Source organism: Amyelois transitella, chromosome 30, assembly GCF_032362555.1.
Source record: "Amyelois transitella isolate CPQ chromosome 30, ilAmyTran1.1, whole genome shotgun sequence".
NCBI classification, from domain to species: domain Eukaryota; kingdom Metazoa; phylum Arthropoda; class Insecta; order Lepidoptera; family Pyralidae; genus Amyelois; species Amyelois transitella.
Genome location: NC_083533.1, coordinates 4586413 through 4613176, shown reverse-complemented (window position 1 = coordinate 4613176; position 26764 = coordinate 4586413). Strand labels below are relative to the sequence as shown.

General features: G+C 34.1%; 1 long non-coding RNA gene across 1 annotated transcript in view; it reads left to right on the top strand.

Annotated features, from left to right (window-relative positions):
• Positions 1-5274: 5274 nt before the first annotated feature.
• Positions 5275-26764, top strand: part of LOC132903798 (uncharacterized) — a 67290-nt gene continuing 45800 nt past the window's right edge. The window contains exon 1 of the long non-coding RNA XR_009657491.1: positions 5275-5901. This is a non-coding gene — a long non-coding RNA (uncharacterized LOC132903798). The remainder of the gene's footprint in view (positions 5902-26764) is intronic.

The following is a 26764-nucleotide window of genomic DNA, read 5'->3' as shown; positions in this document are numbered from 1 at the left end:
GAAAAAAGATGAAGGGAGGAAGCTCCACTTAACTCCATTGGCAAGAGTTAGTTCTTGAATTTAAGAAGAAGCTAGCAAACTATATCAAATAAATTAATTTCTGTAATTTAAAAATGATCATAGGTTTAAAAATGTTTTTTGTAAAAATAAAATTTTTAAATTAAACTACGGTTAGTTACAAAAGTAACTAACTCATTATTCTGATAGCTAATAATACCTACTTAGGTAGATACTAATGATTTAATAATAAGATAATATATAAATACCTAGTTATTTAAGAAACTTCGATCCTGATAAAGTATTAACTAGTCGGATTGAAGTTGTGCAATTTCATTTTCATATAATCACGTCTATATCCCTTGCGGGGTAGACAGAGCCAACAGTCTTAAAATGACTGACAGGCCACGTTCAGCTATTTCATTTACTTAAGTAGCCATTAATTTTTTACTCAGTTTGAACAATATACTAAACACTTTTTATCGGTTTACAAAGTTGTGGGACAGAGTCTGAGAGGCAAACTTATCTACCTATACGAAGCTGTCCTGTCACTAGGCATGGATCGATTAATCTCCCAGACCTCAATCAACACCAATAATGTTTGTTACATACATACATACATATGGCCACGTCTATATCCCTTGCGGGGTAGACAGAGCCAACAGTCTTGAAAAGACTGAATGGCCACGTTCAGCTATTTGGCTTAATGATATAATTGAGACTCAAATAGTGACAGGTTGCTAGCCCATCGCCTAAAAAAGAATCTCAAGTTTGTAAGCCTATCCCTTTGTCGCCTTTTACGACATCAATGGAAACGAGATGGAGTGGTCCTATTCTTTTTTTTATTGGTGCCAGGAACCACACGGCACAATGTTTGTTACTTTCATTGTAAACTGTGTTATATTGGAAAATAAAGATATTTTATTTTACTTGTTTACTTTTGTTATTTTTACTTTTGTTGTTAGGTACGTCTTTTGGCAGTGCAATTTGGATTTTTTTTAGCAATGTTTAGCAACATAAACATTTGGCTTAAGCTTGGCACAGGAACCTCGTAATGAATTGTAGTTTGATTTGAACCTAAATCAAAATTCAGTACCTACACTCTGTACATACCTCAATCTATTTAAAATTGGCAATCCATAAAAATATTTTATATTTTTTTTTATTTATTATCTATAAAATATATTTTATCAATAAATTAAATAAAATAAAAAAATACTTGATCAATCACAAATACTTACATACATAAATAAGATCACGCCTTTTTCCCGGAGGGGTATGCAGAGACTACATCTTTCCACTTGCCACGATATCTCCATAATTCTTTCGCTTCATCCACATTCATAACTCTCTTCATGCAAAGTCTAACAAGCCAAAACTAGCAAAGTCAGATTAGCAAAGTATGTGATAAAATGGCTTTGATACGAATTCTGTAAATCATGGTTTGTGAAACAGGTTTGTAAAACAAAGTCAGTGAGGAAAAATCTGTGACACAAATAGCTGTATGAGATTATTCTCTGAGGCAAAATTTGTGGGACAAAGACTGTGGGACAAATTATGTGGGACAAAGTTTGTGGGACATACTCTGAGACAAAGTCTGTGAGACATAGTATGTGGGACAAAGTCTGTGGGACATAGTCTGTGGGACATAGACTGTAGGACATAGTCTGTGAGACATAGTCTGTGGGACATAGACTGTAGGACATAGTCTGTGGGACATAACGTTTATATATTATGAAATTGCATTTTAAATAAATTGATAAAACACAATATCGTGTCTGAATATTGTGTTAATAAATATACTTATCTTATAATATTTTTAAGTAACAGATATTTTTATAATTTTAAAATCAAATCATATAGGTATATTTATTGTATAACACAGGTCGACTGAGGGGTAGGTTTATAAACATGAGATTTTTGTTTAAGGCGATGGGCTAGCAACTGTCACTATTTGAATCTCAATTCTACCATCAAGCCAAAAAGCTGAACGTGGCCTATCAGTCTTGTCGGGACTGTTGGCTCTGTCTACCCTGCAAGGGATATAGACGTGACTATATGTATGTATGTATGTATGTAACACAGGTCCCAAAGGCTGTAACATATTTGTAATCATCGCTATGAGCTGTCATAAAGAAAGTAGGTATATTATATTTAAATTTAGTAATATTAAATATAAATTATTTACAATAAAAAACAGTTGTAAGTAGTGGTACTTACTCATGTATAAGACTTAACTTTAGGAGTTTTTTACTCAAATATCTTAAAGTATTGACTTAAATATAGTTAATTCAAATTAAAACCAAAACTTCTTATAAAAAGCAATTTGAATACACACATATTTCAATTAAGAGAACACAATACCTATATTGTCGTGATATTGTGATATTAAATAAATATTTTATAAAAGATATCAAATAGAAAGACGATTATTCTAGTTGTTTACAATATTAATAAATAAATAGGTAAATATATACGGGACAGATTACACAAATTGTGTTAGCCTCGAAGTAAGTTTGAGACTTGTGTTACGAGATACTAACTCAACTACCTATCTTACTATATTTTATAATAAATACTTATATAGATAAACATCCAAGATCCAGGCCAATCAGATATATAAGTATATATGTCTATCATACTTAATTATATTATTTTGTATTTGTGTAAGTATAAATATATTTATTTAGTTTATATTTATTTACCCCACCTGATTTTTTCTGTTATGCCCCTAAGGTTGACTGGTATATATATAAATAATGCTTCTAGCATTAAGCCTTCCTAATATGCTATACCTAACTACATTTTTATTTTGTATAATGAAGTTAATTACTTATTAAAAAAAATTTAAGTACGTTGTATAAATTTTATAAATGTCACTATTTGAATCCCAATTCTGTCATTAAGCCAAATAGGTGAACGTGGCCCATCGGTCTCTTTGACAATGTTGGCTCTGTCTACCCTAATGGAAATAAATAAATATTTTTTAAAAAGGCTGTAAGTTCAGGCGTTGGTTAAATTAAAATTGAGCACATTTTTTATTTTTGTATTTTAATTGGTAATTTTAATGTTACATAGATATTATTATACAATTAAAGCCACGAAATTGGTAGGTAAGTAGTTTTAAATATCCAGAAAGAAATTTCGTAGGAGTTAAAATTATTTTTTTTATAAGTATATTAATGTTCTACCTATTTTATGTAATTCAATATGTGTTATTTTTCGTATATACATACATATATATATTCATTTAGTTAATGTAATGTATCACCAAATATCTCAATAGGTATTAGGTATATGTTCCAGTACTTATCTATATTAATGTTTTACCTATATAATGTAAATAAATTTTTTTTTCATTTCATTTTTTTTTTTTCATTTTTTTTCATTTGTTTTCAATATGTGTTATTTGTCGTTTATACATACATATATATATTCATTTAGTTAATGTAATGTATCACCAAATAACTCAATAGGTATTATATATTTCATCTGTTTATCTTCCCTTGCAGACTGTAAAAGTCAATTAAGGCAAAGGTTGATAAACCTGGGACTCTACTTTTAATCTATGAACTAACCTGCCAGTATTTGAATTTCAATTCCCTCATTAAGCCATATAGCTGAACGTGGAATTTCAGTCTTTTCGAAACTGTTGGCTCTGTCTACACCGTTAAATATAAAGATGTGTTTTTAATGTATGTAGGTTTGTAATTCAGGAGAGACCACATGTTTAAACTTGTTTGATTACTGCATCACATAATTTAATTCTTAAACAGTATGCTTGCATTAAAATACTTATCAGTGTGGATGAGACTAAGATTATTTTATTTATTTATTTATAAAGTAATTCTAGTACAAAGGTGCTACTTATTTCAATAGAAATCTCTTGCAGTAGACCCTTGAGAGGAGAGATGAATATTGGAGTAGTATGACAAGTGCATGTGCGTGTGTATGTATTTATTTTGTTATTAATAAAATTAATTTTTATACATTAGCCAATGTATTTATTACTAGCTAAGCAACATGATAAAACATGTCTATGTATTAATTTAAATCGTTTTAATAATTTATAAAATAACTAATGCTAAACATAAAAATAAATAATTTTTTTTTTAAAGAAATGCTCATCATTTTACTATTTAATTAAAAATTAAGACAATTGCAAGTCTCAATACTGTTTTTAAAATTATTAAGACTTTATTATTTATTATTATAGATTGTGATCAGTCTGCCATTGAGTAAATACTCAAAATTATTTAGGTACTTATTCTTCTAAATCGAATGACTGTTTTATATTTTATTATAGGTATTTCTTTTTATTTGCAATAAAGAAATTGAAAACAAACATTATTCTCACCCTGCTGTTGAGTGGAGATTTTCCTTTCAAAGTCACTCTTTAAATTATAAAAAAAAATACGTTTTTATTTGTCACTAACTACTTTATGAAACCTTAATATTTTCGTAAATGCATAAAATTGTTGATACCTATACATAACTCATTAAAATGATGTAGTTAACATGTGATCTATATGAAAAAATTGATACGCACATATGAAATTATAATTATTTGTGTTTAATAATATTCTTAAAATGAATGAATGTATTTGTCAAGTTTTTCTTCTATGTTAAGGACTTTTTTTATATTAAACATACAATTAAATAATATCGTTTTTTATGAACCCTATAAAATAATCCATATAGGTACTTACCTAATTAAAAAATACACTCTTAAGTGGAAATTCCTAATATGGAAATGGTCAATGCCACTATAAAATAAACTTATAAAAATAATCTAGATATTAATAAAGTATCATATTCAGTAAATTTACCTTTTTGAAGTAGGTACTTAAGTATTAGATATATTTATTTTATTTAGTTACCACTTTTCTTAATTTTTCATTGTGCTAAAAATACGTTTTAATATAAGTTTAGGTTTCTTACCTACTAAGTACTTATCCACTTACTTATTACAATCTAATGAAAACTAATAAATTAGTTACTTTTAAAGCAATTTAAAATTTTTCTTTTTGTACAAACATTGCAAATAGAAAAATATATATATATAGAAAGACGTGAAATTTTTAATAATATTAAAATCTAGAATATAAAAAAACCATAACAATAATTAAAAAAAAAACTGACGTCAACAAAGGCAAAATTTTTCTTCTTAGTCGTGTAAAAGAAGGCCGATATATTTTGTGATCGCGTCCTGGGCCCTTTCGTGTGTAGGTATACCTACTGCGCCGTTTAGGCACCACATCACCCGTGGACCGCCACGGCTAGCAACGACCGCTACGCCATTCTACCATAGTTACTCGAGCGCGCGCCACCACTGTATCTCTTCGCACATTCCGTAGGGCTCAAAATTATCCGTCTCTTTCCCACTTCCTGTCAACCCTTTACAACCCTCTCCCTTCATAAAGTTATTCCTTGATTTGAAAAATTATATACAAAACTCATAGAGCAATCCCGTCATCTAGTTTTATATCCGTGAAATCGCAGACGTTTTTTGGACAATGAAGCCCTTATCAGGGCGTCATTCTATTCCTATCGGTCGTACAGTTTTATCTTAATACAGTGCTAAATATTCGTTTCTAGGCTGAGCGCGCGCGTCGAACTTAGGCCTAAATAGTCCGCGGAGCGTCGGTTACGCGAAATTTTTGCACAAATCGAAGCCACAAATTCCCAATAAGATTCTTATAGGCCTATTTAGAAGACTGCTGGATTACACTCCAAGGACCCCAAAGTTTTCGTATAAAACAGGTTTCGATCAAAAACCGGGTCAAAACTTTATTTTCTAAACGTTTTTGTGAAGTGACTGTGAAAAGACCGAAACGACTTCGAAGAAGTGCTCTGGAATTGTCTGTCTTTGGATTTTCCTGGATATTTTCATTAAAAATGCAAGTAAGTACTTTATTTCATAAAAATATTGTGTTATATTTATCGTGAATTAAGAATTTTTAATAATTTTAGGCACTTAAAGTAGCTTTTCACGTTCCTTTGAACGCGTAGTTGCAAAGCGGAATTTTATGAGTTGGTGTATTATTTTTTGCATTTAAGGTCACCATTTTGTAAAGACTATAACATATCCATTATTACTATATAATTTTTTTATTGTTTTGAAAATAATTTATACACCTTTCATAAGCCCGAAGTTTCGCCTCTCACACTAACTCTATCTTTCCTGCTGCAAAATTTTTCAATAATGTTTTGCATCGTATTCCTCATAAAATTCAATAAATGAAAGGTATTTTTAATTAAAAATATGTAATTTTATTATTTAAACCATTTTAACTTTGATCACCCATGAAACCTTTATAAATCAAACAATTAAATACTAACCACATAAATACTCTAAAACTCCCCGATGTTTACTTGGATTAAGAAGGAATTTTCGAAAATACTACAATGATTTAAAAAAAAGAAAATTAATATAGATAATTAAATAAAAATCGTATATATATTTTAATATATCAATGAAAAATGATTAGGTATGCGAAAGTAAAGAAATACCTAAACAAAAATCACCGAAAAGCTGTGATTGTCAAACATTCCTTGTAGGCTTTACCTTAATCAGGATATTATTAAATGAAAACTAATTCGAATGTCCATAAAAATAACAAATCAACTAGTTTTAAAGATGAAATATCGTTTTGAGGTCTTATGTTTGAAAAAATATAATTCAAAAAGGTTCCTATTTTGGCACTCAATTTTTGCCGAGCGAAACTACGCCATGATGGCTTTGAGGCGTTTAAAACAAAAATAATTCTGTAAAATAGGTATAATTCTAAGTTCTATATTTAATTTGGAATAACAAATGCATTAAAGGTATACCTACATACATAAAATCTGTAATTTTTAAAGGAAAAGGACTGGAGTGGCTGAATGATTGGTTAGGATTACCTATCTCCACCAGCAACTTTGATTTAAAATATAAATACATCTATATATCTATTAATTACTTAAATAAAATTGTGTAATGGAAAAAGTAAAAGAATAATTCAGAATAGAAGGTATGATTTCGGCTCTATATATTTTAAAAGAAGGACACAACTATAGGTAGGTACCTATATTTGAAAGATCTAAAAAAAACAAAATAATACCATATTTAAGAATTTATTTTGAAGTATTTTTTCTGATACAAAATATATGCAAAATCAAAATGTACAATATTAAATTAAAAGGTAAAATGGTAAAAATATATATACCTATGTTTAACTACATTATCGTCATCATAATATAAATCCTAATAATATATGTTTAATCTTTTTACTTTAGGTAATAAAATTAGAACACAATTTTATTGAAATTAATTTTAGTCATTCAAATTCACGTTATTTGTACTTATTTGACTGTTTAAAAAAAGGGTTATAAATATTTTTAAAGTTCCAGGAATTTGAGTGTGCAATCACTTAATTGTATCTATTTAAGTTTATATATATCAAAATATTTTAAAAACGAAATAATATCAAGAAATAAGACATGTTTAAATAATATAAAACTGAAACTAATTCAAAGGACTTACAGCGATTGGTAGAGTTCAAATTTGGAAGGGGAAGAAATATTTTTTTAATGATTTTTCATCAGAAAAAAGAAGCTATAAAACAACTATTTAAAAAATACGTCATGTAATAAACAGGTTGTTATTTTCGGGTCATTAGGAAGAATAATCTAATAATGAATTATCTTACCAAAACAAGAATAACAAAAAAAACTTAAAAATTTTAGTGTAGGTTTTAAAATTATTTCAATTATTCATCAATTACTTCTTCAATTTTTATGACGGCGTAGAAGTATTCACCAAGATATAGATTTATTTTTTTGTAACAATTAAATAAAACTCAAATTGGGACGATTTGACGAAAAAACCTTAAAAATAAGTGTAACTAAAATAATATGTTGTAATAGGAAAGTACACAAATAAAATAAGGTATCTGTTAGGTAAATATGTACAAAAAATAGGAACATTATATGTAGGTATATATAAATTAAATAAGGCTGTTTAATAAGGTCACTGCAAAAGTAATTATGTTGGCTACATAAAATGTACCATAAATACTTTCTGTAAAAATAAATATTCGCATGTGACTGTTTTTATAATCTAAGCTCTTTTCCCTAAACTAGAAAAATACCTGACATCAATATCCTACTTTTTTTGTTTCTATAACGGTAAGTACTTGCGTTTTAATTGCTCCATCATGTAAGTAAGGTATTTATAACGGCAGTAACAAAGTTACATAAAATTACTTAAATATAATTATTGAATGAAAAGAAACACGAAAAATTCTTCATGATAGAGCAAAAATAAATATTTTAATAAAAACAGAACCATACTATTATTTTATAGAACGAGAATTGGACATTTTACTAACTTATACATTTTTGGACAAATTTTATATCTTTATTTGAATCTCAATTCTATCATCAAGCCTAACAACTAAACGCAACCTATCAGTCTGTTCAAGACTGTTGGCTCTGTCGACCCCGCAAGGAATTTTATGTTCGTATATTAATTAGAAAACCCAGTAAAATCACTGGTTAAAACCACAGAAGTTTTTTTACAGTGCTAAGTATAATATTAGTATAACAAGATATAATAAATTAATTTCACCGTAAAAATCTTTCAAGACTAATTATTCTGTCTACCATAACGGATAAAACGTGATATATATATCTATATTTTTAAATTGGCTTTCTTACTTATGATTTAGTATTCTAGTAAAAAATTTTTTGTTAATCAAATATTTTAAATGTGTGAGTTGGACAATTTTAAAGATAAAAATAAAAGATAAAGAAAATAAAAGAGAACTACTTTTATTTATACTTTCATAAATATAAGTAGAAGCTACCAAAAATTCTCTAAGTATATTCTCTTAATATATATAATAAAAATATGTATCTCAATTTAAATAGACGAGTGATAGTCATAGAATTTATTTAAAATTATTCATTATTCATAACTTTTTGGCCTATTCAAAAAAGAAGTTCTCGTTAAGGAATGTTATTCACCCTTATTTTACGCCATGCCCTCTCTATAAAAAATCTTAAATAAATTGTATTTATTAAAAATAAGTATAATATAATGTAACATACTTACCTACATTTTTTTAAATCTAAATGAATAAATTTTTGTCTAATAATAATAATATTTAAGTTTATATACAATTGAAATATTTATAAATAACTTTTTTAATATATAATTTTCAAGAATATATATTTTTAATCGTGTCGTGTGGTACCTGTCATTTTAGGCAACATAGGGAAAGGCTAATAAATTTGTGATACTTCTTTTAGGCGATGGGCTAGCAATCTGCCACTTTGAATCTCAATTCCATTATTTAGCCATACAGATGAATGTGGCCTTTCAGTTTTTTTAAGACTGTTAGCTCTGTCTAGCCCGCAAGAGATATAGACGTGACTTTTTGTATGTATGTTAAATTTATTGGTTCATAATAAAATTGTCAACACATGTTCAGTTGGAAGGGATAACTTGCATATGTATTAAAAAAAAATTTAAATATCATTTAATGAAATATCCATATTATTTAAGATATAATTAAAAAAAATATTTCAAAAGTATTATTATTTTCTTATACAAAAACATGTATTTTTTAATTTATTTATTTCGTATATTGTCGTTAGAAGTTAGGAAGCCATTTTTGTGGATGGTATAATAGGTTAGATCGTGACGAATTATTTATCATTCCAAAAGAAGATATCTAGGTTTATGAGTCTTTACTTTCATTTACTTTTATATAATTTTATATTATACATTATAAAGAAATATAAAAAGAATAATAATTTAAATATAAAAACTGGTTAACTATTTAATTCACCAGACATACATTGTTAAAATATACTTATATAGGTATATATAATATTTTACAATAGCTTCTGCCCATAGCGTCACTTCCGAGAAATTTTCCAGTAAAAAGCAGACTAATATGTTTGACTCAAGTTAACTAAATCTTAACTAAAGTTAATTTCATCAAAATCTGTCTAGTGACTTAACTATAACATTGTTATAGACAGACAGTCAGATTTTTCAATTAATAATAAAAGTAGGTAAGTTTGGATACTTTTTACATATATGCCAAATTAAGATAAGACTTTGTAGTTAGTTACCTATGTTTGTATATTTTAAGAGTGCGTTAAATAACCTTTCTTATATCTAAAGTTTGTCAATTTTTACTGATAATTCGACGTATTCATCTTAAATATACCTCGTTTTATACAATAGTGCCGTGTGGTTCCCGGCACCTATAAAAAATAGAACAGGAACACTCCGTCTCATTCCCATAGATGTCGTAAGAGGCGTCTAAGGGATAGCCTTATAAACTTGGGACTTGATTGGGGTATGGCTCAATGATGGAATTGAAATTCAAATAGTGACAGGTTGCTAGCCCATCGCCTACAAGGAGAATCACAAGTTTATTAGCTTTTCCCTTACTCGCCGTTTACGACATCCATAGGAAAGATTGGTTCTATTCTGAATTGCCGTAAACCACACGGCACACACACAATATAAATATCCTCTATAATAAAAATACCCTAATTTTAATAGACCAATGATAGTCATAGAATTTATTTCAAACTTGTTCTACCCTATTTTTATAATTTATTTATTTATTTAAACTTAATTGCACAAAATACAAATGTATAGCACAATTTAAATGTAGAGGACTTAATGCTAGAAGCATTATCTACCAGTCAACCATTGGGTCTGACATACATACGTACTACATATTGTCACGTCCATATCCCTTGCGGGGTAGACAGAGCCAACAGTCTTGAAAAGACTGATAGGCCACGTTCAGCTGTTTGGCTTAATGATAGAATTGAGATTCAAATAATGACAGGTTGCTAAACGTGGCCTATCAGCCTTTTAAAACTACTGGCTCTGTCTACCCCCCAGGGGATATACACGTGATTATATGTATATATGTACGTAATAAATAAGTTTAAAGTAAGGATGTAAAGATACTGTATATAGATAGATAAATGTAATATACCTAAGTTTCTATTTAAAGAATCACCCCAATCATAAATAGCAAAGGAAAATACATTACTATTCAAATAATATTATACATTATTTATAAAAAAACTATATAAAAACTATTCATAGCCCGAAATAGTCCAATAGACAGACATAATTTTTATTACTTTTTTTTTAATAACAGATAATAAATTCACCCCAAATTTCAATGATAAATATTACCTGTTTAAGTGCATGAGAGAGACCTTGGTTTGACATCAAGGGTAAGGATAATACCTGTTATAAATGTTTTCTTAGGGTGAATTTGACTTGTCAACAATTTCTAATGCTATCATTATGAATGTGTGTGTGTTAGTGTTCTTTTAACGCCAAAAGCAACGGAGCGGATATGATATTTTTAAACCCTTTAAATTGTCTTTTGAATGAGATTCAATGTATTTTTTTCACTGTTGTTTAGAAATGGGTTATTATTTTTAATTTCGGGGGTATAAAGAACACAGATGTAATTCAAGGTCATCTTGACGGCCTGCTTGACGCAGTTGTAGGTATCATTGAACTTTTAACCAAAAGGTCCCGGATTCTAATCCCGGTCAGGTCATGATGTAAAATTAAACTTTTATGACCTGGGTCTTGGATGTTTTAATGACATTTCTTTCTCCTTCTCCCTCTTCTTTCTTTAGAATAAAACCATCTTTCCCATGGATGTCGTAACAGGCGACTAAGGGATAGGCTTATAAACTTGGGATTCCTCTGGTAGGGTCAAGCAACCTGTCGCTATTTCAATTCCAGCATTAAGCCATACAGCTGAACGTGGCCTGTCGGTCTTTTAAAGACAGTTGGCTCTTAATTTCTTCGCGATGATTGACAGTAGTTGTTTTGATTGTATGTTGTGACGAGTGGCGTAGAGATGTCGCCACAGTACTCCCCCAAGACCGGAGGTCTGAAATCTAGATCTTGCTATGCAATCTGTGCTTCAGTAGCTTGCAAGTGCCAGTTGTCTTCCAGTGAGTCGGAAGTTGCTCGAAGTCCTAGTGAGTCAGGAGTGAGCCGTTGCGATGCTCGTAGTCTCTTGTTTATTTTTGGACATTGTGGGCTTTCTCATGCATGATGTCCAGGTTCAGCAAGTCTCTCCTGGTACTGGAACACCGCCAGGTGGATTTCAGTCTTCCTCTACGTCTCTGGTGTCCGGGAGAGGTCAATGTTAAATTAACGACATGGTCCCTTTTTCTACCAACTATATTAACATAAACAATGTTCATGTCTGTTAAATTAAACATACATACATACATATAATCACGTCTATATCCCTTGCGAGGTAGACAGAGCCAACAGTCTCGAAAACACTGATAGGCTACTTTCAGCTATTTGGCTTTAAGATAGAATTGAGATTCAAAAAGTGACAGGTTGCTAGCCCATCGCCTAAAAGAAGAATCCTGAGTTTTAAGCCTATCCCTCAGTCGCCTTTTACGACATCCATGGGAGCGAGATGGAGTTATTCTTTTTCTATTGGTGCCGGGAACTGTCAAATTAAACCTGAAAATAAATTTAACAAAAAAACAATCTTTCACAGACACCACACAATGAATTTACAAGGAATTTGACGGCCTCTGTGGCGCAGCGGTAGTACGATTGTCTGTGACACCGGAGGTCCCGGGTTCGGATTCCGGCCAGGACATGATGAGAAACGAACTTGCTTTGATTGGCCTGGGTCTTGGATGTTTATCAATATAAGTATTTATTATAAAATATAGTATCGTTGAGTTAGTATCTCGTAACACAAGTCTCGAACTTACTTCGAGGTTAACTCGATCTGTGTAATTTGTCCCGTATATATTATTATTATATCTATCTATTAATTTGGTTTTGACGGCCTTGATGACCAGACATACATTCGAAACCAAATAAAAATATTTTTAATCTACATCATACATAGACATTTTTTTTAACGTCTACAACCAAAAATGTCTGTCATCCGATTGGTCGATTTAATGTCAATATAGTCCAAGCAAACATAACTTTTTTTATTGTGCAAAATTGATAAAAGCTATTCGGTAAGTTATCATTGATAAGGACGATTTCGCAATAAACAGACAAACATACAAATGTGACTTATTATAACGGTTTTCGGCCGACAAGCTATTATTAAGAGTCACCTGTTCGGTCAAGTCTTGCAAATGAACATACATACATAGTTACATTCATATAATCACGTCTTTATCTCTTACGGGGTAGACAGAGTCGGCCGTCTCACAGAGGCTGAAGGCTCACGTACAACTGTATGGCTCAATTATGGAATTGAGATTCAAATATGTAGTTTACTGCTGTGTGGTTCCCGGCACTAATACAAAAAAGAATAGGACCACTCCATCTCTTTCCCATGGATGTCGTAAAAGGTGACTAAGGGATAGGCTTACAAACTTGGGATTCTTTTTTAGGCGACGGGCTAGCATACATACATACATACATACATAAAATCACGCCTCTTTCCCGGAGGGGTAGGCAGAGACTACCTCTTTCCACTTGCCACGATCTCTGCATACTTCTTTCGCTTCGTCCACATTCATAACTCTCTTCATACAAGCTCGGCGGTTTCGGGTACTTTTGACCTGACCCTTTACCAGGACGTCCTTAATTTGATCAAGATACGTTCGTCTAGGTCTTCCCACTCCGACCTTTCCCTCCACACTCTCCTTGTATATCTGCTTAGTCAACCTGCTTTCATTCATCCTCTCCACATGACCGAACCATCTTAACATACCCTTTTCTATTCCTGTAACTACATCTTCTTTCACATCACAACATTCCCTTATCACGCTGTTCCTTATCATGTCACTCAATTTCACACCCATCATACTCCTTAACGCTCTCATTTCCACTGCATTTATTCTGCTTTCATGCTTCTTTTGCCATACCCAACTTTCACTCCCATACATTAATGTCGGGACCAACACGCCCCTGTGCACAGCCAGTCGAGCCTTTTTGGATAGTTTCTGACTGCTCATAAAGGCATGCAAAGCTCCATTCACCATGTTCCCCGCGTTCACTCTCCTTTCAATATCACTATCATACTTGCCATCTGATGTAAACTTTGATCCTAGATATACAAACTCTTTCACTTGCTCCACTTTTTCTCCTCCAATCAAAATATTACATGCTGTCATTTCTTTCTCCATTTCAAAAACCAGTGTTTTAGTTTTACTTACGTTCACTTTCATTCCTTTCTCTTTTAAAGCTTCATGCATACAGTTTACCATCTCCTGTAACTCCTCCGCTGATGACGCCAGTATAACCTGATCGTCGGCATAGAGCAGACATTTGACGAGTAACTCATTCATCCTTAATCCACTTTTAGACTCTTTCAAATCTGTCAAACAGCTATCCATAAATAGGTTGAACAGCCACGGTGACGCAACACATCCTTGCCTAACACCTTTCTCAATCTTAAACCACTCAGTGTGCGCTCCGTTTATCCTGACACAAGCACTCGAATCCTCATATAAGGATTTCAGTGCTCGTATTAAGAGACTGCTCACCCCATGCATAGAAAGTGCTGACCACAATTCATTCCTCTCAACTCTGTCATAGGCCTTTTCCAGATCTACGAATGTGCAATAGACTTTTTGACTCTTGGCCAAAAACTTTTCGGCTATGCACCGCAAGGAAAAGACCTGATCAGTACATCCCATTCCCTTTCGAAATCCCGCTTGAGCATCCCATATTTTGTCATCAGTTTCATTCCTGACTCTATTAATCAATACCTTAGCATACAATTTGCCGACGACGCTAAGCAGGCTTATACCACGATAATTTTTGCAGTCCAGCTGTGACCCTTTTCCTTTGTAAAGTGGCACGATAACAGCCTTACACCAATCTTTTGGTACTCGGCCGCTTCTCCAACACAAATTGAAAAGGCAGTACAACTGACTAGCTACTACGCCTTTTCCTGCTTTAAGCATCTCGACCGACACTCTATCACACCCAGCAGCCTTTCCCGCTTTCATACTCTTAAGTGCTTCCACAATTTCGAACATTTCAATTTCGCCTTCCATCTCATTCTCTTTTTCTTCGCTATAGCAGAAATCTTTCTTATTTCCTTCCTTTTTTTCAAATAAACTTTCAAAATAGTCCTTCCATATCTTTAGTACACATTCTTCTCCTTTCACAACGCTACCATCCTGGCATCTGATCCTAGTCAGCTCTCTGGTTATAGTATTTCCTCGGGCTGACCTTACGGATTTCCAGAATACTTTCAGATTTGACTGAAAGTCTTCTGATAGCCTTTTATCAAAATCCTCTTTATACTCTTCTTTCTTTCTAATCACAGCTTTCTTAACCAAATCTTTCATTTTCTTATATTCCTTACGTGCTTCATTCACATCTTCATCTATAACCTCTTGCATTCTTAAGTTAGCTTTTGCTGCTAACAAATCCAGCCATGCTTTCTTCTTTAATCGCACAAGTTCTTGCACATCTTTACTCATCCACGCATTTTTGTGATTTTTTCCTTTCCTTCTTCTACTTACACCACACACTTCAACAGCTACTTTCACAATTCTTTCTTTAAGTTCCTTCCATCCATCTTCAATATCGCTCATTTCCTCTAAATCTTCAAATTCATCCTTCAGTCTATTAATATACTTCTTACCTACATCCATATCTTGCAAATTTTCTACTTTTACTCTTTCCAAAGCGCTGGTTTGCTAATGGGCTAGCAACCTGTCACTAGTTGAATCTCAATTCTATCGTTAAGCCAAATAGCTGAACGTGGCCATTCAGTCTTTTCAAGACTGTTGGCTCTGTCTACCCCGCAAGGGATATAGACGTGACCATATGTATGTATGTATGTATATGTAGTTACAAGTTGTTGGCCCATTGCATATAAAAAGAATTCCAAGTTAATTAGCCTACTAACTCTTGCGCGGCGTTTCGCTCCCGTGGGAATTTCTAGACAAAATTATTATATTACTCCTAAAGGTCTGTTCTATCCGTGTACCAAATTTCATCGAAATCGGTTCAGTAGTATATGAGTTTATTCGGTACAAACATAAAAAATATTATATATTTACTATTAGTGTGGATTATAAATGTTTTCAAGCAAAATTTGTTTACATGCGTGTGATTCCCCGCACTTAAGAATAGGACCATTCCATCTTTCTCCTAAAGATGTCGTAAAAAGCGACTAAGGCTAAAGGCGAAAAGGTAAACTGCAATTTCTCTTGTAGGCGATGGGCTAGCAACCTGTCGCTATTTGAATCTCAATTCTATCATTAAGCCAAACAGCTGAACGTTTGACGGCCTCTGTGGCGCAGGGGTAACACGCTTCTCTGTGACACCGGAGGTCCCGGGTTCGAATCCCGGCCAGGGCATGATGAGAAACGAACTTTTTCTGATTGGCCTGGGTCTTGGATGTTTATCTACATAAGTATTTATTATAAAATATAGTATCGTTGAGTTAGTATCTCGTAACACAAGTCTCTAACTTAATTCGAGGCTAACTCAATCTGTGTAATTTGTCCCGTATATATTTATTTTTTATTTATTTTATAACGTGGCCTTTCGATCATTTCAAGACTGTTGGCTCTGTCCACCCCGCAAGGGATAAAGACGTGATAATATGTATTTTTTCGAACTTAAGTGCCCTGAAACAACTCTGATGGGTCGGAAAATACATGCCGAAACGTCGGCACGTCTGTCCGTCTGTGTCATAATAACAGCTATGACGTCACAGCGCGAACAGACGACTCGGCGACGCCTGCGCATTATAATTCAAGGCGAGGAACGTCGCGGCGCGAAACTAGTTTATTGTAGCATTTCTACGCTATGTCTGGGAACGATAAATCAGGTTATTATTAAAAACACCTCGTAGGTAGGTATATATAGTCATGACTTTATCCTTTACAGGGTAGACAGAGCCAACAGTGTTGAAAAGACTCATAGGTCACGTTCAGCTGTTTGGCTTAATGATGGAATTGAGATTCAATTAGAGGTTACTAGCTTATCGCCTGCTTATTATTTATTATTAGAAAAACCGGCCAAGTGCGAGTCGGATTTACGCAAATGTGTGTTTGTTAGTTAAATATTTATGATAAAATTGAGATTCAAATAGTGACAGGTTGTTAGGTAGCCCATCGCCTTAAAGAAGAATCCCAAGTTTATAAGCCTATCCCTTAGTCGCCTTTTACGACATCCATGGGAAAGAGATAGAGTGGTCCTGTTCTTTTTTCTATTAGTGCCGGAAACCACACGGCACCGTTCTTATAAAGTTTGTTAACGACAAACTTTATTAGAACGGTTCTATAAATTTTTAGATTATCTCTTACACCTACGTCATTTATCTAACGTCACACGAGTTAGTATTAGGTAGTTGCTTAGTGATATAATCTGACTCGCCCAGAATTGTGACTAACGGTAGAATAATGATGTCAATATTACACATGCATGCATAAAATCAAGCCTTTTTCCCGGAGGGGTGGGCAGAGACTACATCTTTCCAGTTGCCACGATCTCTGCATACTTCTTTCGCTTCATTCACATTCATAACTCTCTTTTTGCAATACATACCTATAGTCACGTCTGTATCTGTTGCGGGTTAGACAGAGCCAACAGTCTTGAAAAGACTGAAAAGCCACGTTCAGTTTTTGGCTTGATGATAGAATTGAGATTCAAATAGTGACAGGTTGCTAGCACATCGCCTAAAAGAAGAATCCCAATTTGATAAGCCTATCCCTTAGTTGCCTTTTACGACATCCATGGGGAAGAAATGGAGTGATCCTATTCTTTTTTGTATTGGTGCCGGGAACCACACGGCACAAATAGATCCAATACAAAAAATAAGTAATTCGTAATAGAGTCGTGATTCTTGGTAATTGAGAATAGGCATAGAATAGAACATCTTTCCCGTGAAAATCGTAAAAGGCGACTAAGAAATAGGCTAATAAACTTGTGATTCCTTCAGCAACCTGTAACTACCTACTTGAATCATCATTCCGTACAGCTGAACATGGGCTTTCAGTGTTCGCGTGACAATCAGCTCTATCTGCCCCGTAAGGGATAAGACGTAACTAAAAACATATGTTTGTATGTATAAAGGGTAAAGGGTCAGGTCAAAAGTACCCGAAACCGCCGAGCTTGTATGAAAAGAGTTATGAATGTGGATGAAGCGAAGGAAGTATGCAGAGATCGTGGCAAGTGGAAAGAGGTAGTCTCTGCCTACCACTCCGGGAAAGAGGCGTGATTTTATGTATGTATGTATGTATGAAACAAAGCCCAATAAACGATCAGGATTAACAGGTCATAGATATCAATGAAGTACAGCTGATAACCTCTATAAGTGTAGGACGCGATATGGTTATGATACCTTATCTGATAATGAGGGGGCTCCGAGGTGTCTCGAGTTGCTTATCGGTCGCAAAGGCAGTCGATCCTGGATCTAACAACCTTCCACTTGGCGTCAGTCAACTCCTCAACCCTCTGGAGAGGAGCTGGGGGTTCCACGAGCTTGAGTAAGTCAGGTTTTTACACGAAATGTCTACAATCATCATGTTCTTCTTTGTCGTCACCCTTACTCGCTTTCTACGTGTGGTCGGCACAGTATGTCTACACTAATATTATAAAGAGGAAAACTTTGTTTGTTTGTTTGTTTGGTTGTAATGAAAAGGCTCAAAAACTACTGGACCGATTTTAAAAATTCTTTCACCATTCGAAAGCTACATTATCCACGAGTAACATAGACTATATTTTATTTTGGACAAAAATAGGGTTCCGTTATAATACCTATATAAAAATAATTGGCAAAACAACGTTTGCCGGGTCAGCTAGTTTAATATAAATATATACGGGACAAATTACACAGATTGAGTTAGCCTCGAAGTAAGTTCGAAACTTGTGTTACGAGATACTAACTGATGTCTACCCCGTAAGGGATAAAGACGTGACATACATACATACATACATAAAATCACGCCTCTTTCCCGGAGGGGTAGGCAGAGACTACCTCTTTCCACTTGCCACGATCTCTGCATACTTCTTTCGCTTCGTCCACATTCACAAGACGTGACATATTTATATATATCACGCCGTGTGGTTCCCGGCACCAATACAAAAAAGAATAGGACCACTCCATTTCTTCCCCATGGATGTCGTAAAAGGCGACTAAGGGATAGGCGTATAAAATTGCGATCCTTATTTTAAGGCGATGGGCTAGCAACCTGTCACTGTTTGGATCTCAATTCCATCATCAAGCCGAGCAGCTGAACGTGGCCATTCAGTCTTCTCGGGACTATTGGCTCTGTCTATCCCGTAAGGGATATAGACGTGACTATATGTATATATGTATGTATGATCTATTCATGTTATATGTGTCTATGTTAGACCTATATATCGACGTACGGGGTAGACAGAGCCTCAGAGTGCAGGGTCGTGTGACCTCGCGACCCACTCGATAAAGAGGCAACAAAGCCATTGTACGCCGTCCGGTCGTTGACCCCTGACGCGATGTCTTCAGTCTGCTCGGATCATGAGTTAGGAGTTTACCGACTGCGTGGATAGAGAGCGTAATGTTTTTAAGTAAACGAGACGGAAGTGTTAAAATCTAAATTAAAAAAAACACATATTTAGAAATCAATCAATCATATCAGTGAATACATATAATCACGTCTACATCCCTTGCGGGATAGACAGAGCCAGTAGTCTTGAATAGTCTGTAATTGAATCTTTTATTACCTAATTGAATTGTTTTGGTATAATTTACCATAAGGGATAGGCTCACAGACTTGGGATTCTTTTTTAGGCGATGGGCTAGCAACCTGTCACTATTTGAATCTCAATTCTATCATTAAGCCAAATAGCTGAACGTGGCCATTCAGTCTTTTCAAGATTGTTGGCTCTGTCTACCCCGCAAGGGATATAAACGTGACCATATGTATGTTTGTATGTAGGTATGTGGTATAATTTTAGATTTTAGCGGGCACCGACTCCAAAAATGTATGTAGAAGTTATAGGTACCTACCTACTATTCAACTTAATTCTGTTATTCAACTGATGTCGCTTTATGATATGTTCCCGGCACCAATATAAAAAAGAATAGGACCACTCCATCTCTTTTACATGGATGTCGTAAAAGTGCGACTAAGGGATAGGCTTATAAACTTGGGATTTCTCTTTTAGGCGATGGGCTAGCGACTTGTCACTAACTGATTCTCAATTCTATCACTAAGCCAAACAGCTGAACGTGGCCAGTATTTCAAGACAGTTTGGTTGGTTGGCTCTGTCTACCCCGCAAGGGATATAGATTGATTATATGAATGAATGAATGATAAAGATATTGAATTGGAAAAAAAATAATAACAATGTATTCTCTCGTCCACATTTCTATTCTTAGTTTGTATAATTGTGAAGCTAACGTTATTGAAGAAAATGCTGCAGTGCAGTTTGTTTCCGCTCCTTCTGCTCTGACGCTTTGGAAGCGGCAGTGAACTTGGTTTTAAGTAATTTATTTGACGTAAACCAATGTTGTGAAACCAAAAGATATGACAATTAATATTAAATGATGTTTGAGATGTTTCATAATAATGAGTTAAAAGAATTGAATTTGGATTAAATGAACTATTTTATTTAGAACTAACAGTTATTTTGGGCATCATTGAAACCCTCAAGGATGAATAATTTCTCCCGTTTTTTTTCACATTTTCCATTATTTTTTTGCTTATTATAGTTGCAGCGTGATGTTATATACCCTTAAGCCTTCCTCGACAAATGGTCTATTCGACGCAAAAAGAATTTTTCAATTCGAACCAGTGGTTCCTGGGATTTCAATTTAAAATTCTTTATAGCATATCATAAAGTACATCAGTTGAATTACAGTTACTTAGCGCGTTCAAACAAACAAACAAACAAACTCTTCATACATACATACATATGATCACGTCTTTATCCCTTACGGGGTAGACAGAGCCAACAGTCTTGAAAAAACTGAATGGCCACGTTCAGCTATTTGGCTTTAAGATAAAATTGAGATTCAAATAGTGACAGGTTGTTAGCCCATCGCCTAAAAGAAGAATCCCAAGTTTATAAGCCTATCCCTTAGTCGCCTTTTACGACATCCATGGGATCGAGATGGAGTGGTCCTATTCTTTTTTTTATTGGTGCCGGGAACCACACGGCACAAACTCTTCAGCTTTATAATATTAGTATAGATATACCACACCAAATAAAGTGAAGAAGTAACCTGAAGAGTGTTGGTGGTCGAGTCCGTAAGATGCCCGGTTAAAATCCGTGTGGCTTGAAAAGGCACGTAAAATGACTATTTTCGAAGTTATGTATGTATTACATACATACATACACATGGTCACGTCTATATCCCTTGCGGGGTAGACAGAGCCAACAGTCTTGAAAAGACTGAATGGCCACGTTCAGCTATTTGGCTTTAAGATAAAATTGAGATTCAAATAGTGACAGGTTGCTAGCCCATCGTCTAAAAAAGAATCCCATGTTTGTACCTAAGTTTATCCCTTAGTCGCCTTTTACGACATCCATGGGAAAGAGATGTAGTGGTTCTATTCTTTTTTGTATTGGTGCCGGGAACCGCTCGGCACTATATAAATGTTTATGAAGGTATGTCTACATATCCTAACAGATTATAGACACGTGTATTCTAAACATTGTGCACCCCAAAACCATAGACAAAAAACGAAGTAACGAAACGTCAAAAATAAATCAAAATTGTCGCGCTGCTATTGGCCAGTTTTTGGAGGGAAATAGGGTTGGCACCCACGCTTTTTTTCACGCGGTATTAGTAATTATGGGTTATGGATAGAAGGGAATAAAGAGTGAGATGCGATGTGAAAACTGCGTTGTTAAGAAAATGTATATTTGGTATTGCCCTTGTTATAATTATTACTTATTATTTGCCCTTTTATTTGAAATAAAGACTGTCAAGATTTTATTTTGTTATATAAGAATTCCTTGCCAAATACTTTAAGAGGTGAATTACTACCGTTGTTTTATTGGCGTAAATAAATAAATATAATAAATTGCCAGAGAGCTATAAGGATCTAAATTTTTAAAATTTTAAGTAAGTAGTCATTAAAACTATTTTTATTAGAAAAATTCTATTAAGTATACAGTAAATTATTTTTTAATTTATAATATATACCTACCTAATGTGACAATTTATAATTTCCTTTTTATTTGTTTCTTTTTTAATGCATGATCTATACTAATATTATAAAGTTGAAGAGTTTGTTTGTTTGAACGCGCTAATCTCAGGAACTACTGGTTCGAATTGAAAAATTATTTTTGTGTTGAATAGACCATTTATCGAGGAAGGCTTAAGGCTATATAACATCACGCTGCAACTATAAGGAGCGAAGGAATAATGGAAAATGTGGAAAAAAACGGGGAAAATTATTCATCCTTGAGAGCTTCAATGATGCCCAAAATAACTATTCCACGCGGACGAAGTCGCGGGCAAGGCTAGTCAAACATAAATGTAAGCGATATTTTGTGAGTGATAATTATCTATTGTATATCCTCTCCAGGATAAAATATAGTGATACTATAAAGACATGTACTTAGGTAACAGATATGTAAGTAGGTACTGCTTACCTATGTTGTACAATAAAGTTTTGAATTTGAATTAAAAAATAAATATATTATTTCAGCCTGTTTAGGAGACCGTAAAAGTTGTTCATTTTATCATAATACTTACTAGCTTTTAACCGCAGCTTCGCTCGCGTGAACTTAACGTGATCCACTAATTAGCGACGTAATTAGTACGACCTACAAAAATATTTAAACGCCACTTATAAAAAATGACGAATTTATTGCAATCTACAAAAGAATTCAGGTTTTTCGCAAACCCCACGGGAACTTTAGTGATATTTCATGATATTTCGTGATATTTCAAGAAGAATGCAGTAGACAAGACTCGTGAAGAGGTAACAAACAAACAAATTAACTTACTTTCACACGATCTACCTTTAAGAGAATGGCTCTATTTACCTCGTAAAGAAAATAGACGTACCTATAATTACATTACCGTATTACACAAACAAAATGACTGTGTTATGTTTTTTAACGGCCTTTGTGGCGCAGCGGTAGTGCGCTTGTCTGTGACACCGGAGGTCCCGGGTTCGAATCCCGGCCAGGGCATGATGAGAAACGTTCTTTCTCTGATTAACCTGGGTCTTGGATGTTTATCTATATAAGTATTTATCATAAAATATAGTATCGTGGAGTTAGTATCTCGTAACACAAGTCTCGAACTAACATCGAGGCTAACTCGATCTGTGTAATCTGTCCCGTATAAATCTATTTATTTATTCCCGCCAAAACTATTCAAATCTGGAATTACATAAAGCTATTAAAAAAAAAACTCACAAACTGTCAACAAGAATACAAAATGCGTCTATTATTATTTTTATCTATGGCACGGCCCTTCTTTATCTACTTTTCTAGGATAGGCCAGAGTGGTCTGTGAACCTATTTAAATATTGTATCGACCAATAAGAGAAGGGATAGGGTCGGGTATCTTTTATGTAATATTTCGACCGTTGTAACGACTTTTTTTTTATCTATAACCAGAAAAATTTATGTTTTCTGAAGGCAGAGAGCACTTTAGAACTTATTCCCCTATATTCAACGGCTAACGTCTTTGTAAACATGTTATAGTTGAGAGTTATAAAAGAACTTACTTAGCATACCCAGAATTCAAGTCTAGAACTTACTTTGGGACTGGCTATAATCTGTGTTATACTTAATATGAATCATAAATACATTTTCAAATCTAACAAAATAAACATACATTTAAAACTGATTGAAATTAACTAAACCTATACATACATACATATAATTATGTCTATATCCCATGCGGGGTAGACAGAGCCAACGGTCTTGAAAATACTGATAGGCCACGTTCAGCTGTATGGCCTAATGATGGAATTGAGATTCAAATCGCCTATAACAATCGCAAATTTATTAGCCTTTCTAGTGAGTGGTCCTATTCTAAAGTGTCGAGAACCACACGGCACAGTTGGAATTTATAATTTTAAAAAAAATTGTGGAACTGAGAACCTCCTTTATTCCGAAGTAGGTTCAAAAGCATCACTAGCTCAATCCTTTGACAGGCTTTACGATTTTTAAACAAAAAAAAAACATATATATCAGATTGGAGTACGTTTACCATATCTCCCTGACCTGCATGGAAATACAAACATCATAACACCCTTTTTGATTGGGCGGTTAATAAAGCCGAACTGTCTAATTTCACCAGCGAGTGTGAGAGGAAAGGAAGACGAGTGAGCGGGACGGCAGAGTGATGCCTTCACCAAATGAGCCTGTCTAGAGTTTGGGTAGGGTGCCAGTAACAGCGAGTATAGGAAGTATAGTTATAAAGTTATTTATTCCTACAGAAAGTAAAAGGAGAAAAGAGGAGAGAAAAAAATCAGTTTAAAATTACTATATTAATAAACATAAAAATTAAGAATCCTTGACGATAAAAATTATTTTTGACATACATATCTCTAACAAAAAAAAATATGGCAACCTATGGCGTATATCAAGAAGGTTGCCTGCAGCAAGAATAAAATAAAATCTTTATTTATTTAAACGTTATTGCACAAAATACAAATGTATAGCATAATTGACGAACTTAATGCTACAAGAATTATCCCAGACCGTGACGTTGGAAGCTATGAATTTCACCACTAAACAGAGAATAAATTAATAAATAATAAATATATACGGGACAAATTACACAGATCGAGTTAGCCTCGAAGTAAGTTCGAGACTTGTGTCACGAGATACTAACTTAACGATACTATATTTTATAATAATTACTTATATAGACAAACATCCAAGACCCAGGCCAATCAGAGAAAGTTCTTTTCTCATCATGCCCTCACCGGGATTCGAACCCGGGACCTCCGGTGTAACAGACAAGCGTACAACTGCGCCACAGAGGCCGTCAACACAGAAGACAACAGAAGAAAACAACACAGAAGATTGTGTTAACAGATGTTCTTTGGCACAGCTGTGAAATGTAAAAACTTTTTCTCAGTGTATCAAAACAGCTGAATATGAATATTGTTAACATGCTTCAATATAGGTTACAGTATTGTATCAAACGACCTTTGCATGGCATTGATAACGTCTGTTTTACACATACATACATATGGTCACGTCTATATCCCTTGCGGGGTGGACAGAGCCAACAGTCTTGAAAAGACTGAGTTGCCACGTTGAGCTATTTGGCTTAATAATAGAATTGAGATTCAAATAGTGACAGGTTGCTAGCCCATCGCCTAAAAAAGAATCCCAAGTTTGTAAGCCTATCCTTTAGTCGCCTTTTACGACCATGGAGGTAGTAAAGGGTGACTAAGGGATAGGCTTTACATTTAAAACCACACTTTTGAGAGAGATGTGTATGCCGTGTGGTTCCCGGCACCAATTCAAAAAGAATAGGGCCAATCCATCTCTTTCCCATGGATGTCGTAAAAGGCGACTAAGGAATAGGCTTTAAAACTAATTGAATCTCAACTCTATCATTAAGCCAAACACCTGAACATGGCCTATCATTCTTTTTAAGACTGTTGGTCTTGTCTACCCCGCAAGGAATATAGACGTGCTTATATGTGTGTATGTGCCGTGTGGATCCCGGTACCAATACAAAAAAGAATAGGACCACTCCATCTTTTTCCTACGGATGTCGTAAAAGACTAAGGTATAGGTTTACAAACTCGGAATTCTTTTTTTAAGCGACGGGCTAGCAACCTGTCGCTATTTGAATCTCAATCCTATCACTAAGCCAAACAGCTGAACGTGGCCTATCAGTCTTTTTAATAAAGTCAAAGTCAAATCATTTATTTGTTAGAATACAATTTTTACAATCAGATGGTCACGATATGATTAAGTACATGCATTCTGCCTTATAATCAGGCGTACAAATATTTGGATGTCAGTTATCTAAATCCTAATTAATAATACTGTTTCTCCTGTCTACCCCGCAAGGGATATGGACGTGTTCATCTGTCTGACATCACCACTAGAACTGACGCCGCACCCCGACCCGCCGGAGTAAGCTCAGACGGCGGTCGTTGCCCTCTGAAGCCTACACTTCCGTATGCCAACCAAGTCTGAACGCTTTTTAATTTTACAGAATTTCGTTCTTGCCAAATATTATGCATACATACATACGTAAAATCACGCCTCTCTCCCGGAGAGGTAGGCAGAGAGTAGTCTCTGCCTACCTGTATATAAGTATGCAGAGATCGTGGCAATTGGCAAGATGTAGACCTTTCCAATTGCCACGATCTCTGTATACTTCCTTCGCTTCGTTCACATTTATAACTCTCTTCATGCAAGCTCGGCGGTTTCGGGTACTCTTGACCTGACTCTTTACCAATTGAAATATATACATACATACATATAATCACGTCTATATCCCTTGCGGGCTAGACAGAGCCAACGGTCTAAAAAAGACTGAGAAGCCACTTTAAGCTGTTTGGCTTAACGATAGAAATGGTGACAGGTTGCTAACTCATCGCCTAAAAGAAGAATCCCAACTTTAAAAGCCAATCCCAGCCAGCCAATTTGTTTTGTAACCTGGCACTGGCGTGGCCTTTCAGTCTCTTTTGAGACCGTTGGCTCTATCTACCCTGCAAGATAAATAGACGTGATAATATGTATGTGTATAATATTTGTGCCGTGTGGCATCAATAAAAAAAGAATAGGACCACTCTAAGGGATAGGCTTATAAACTTGGGATTCTTCTTT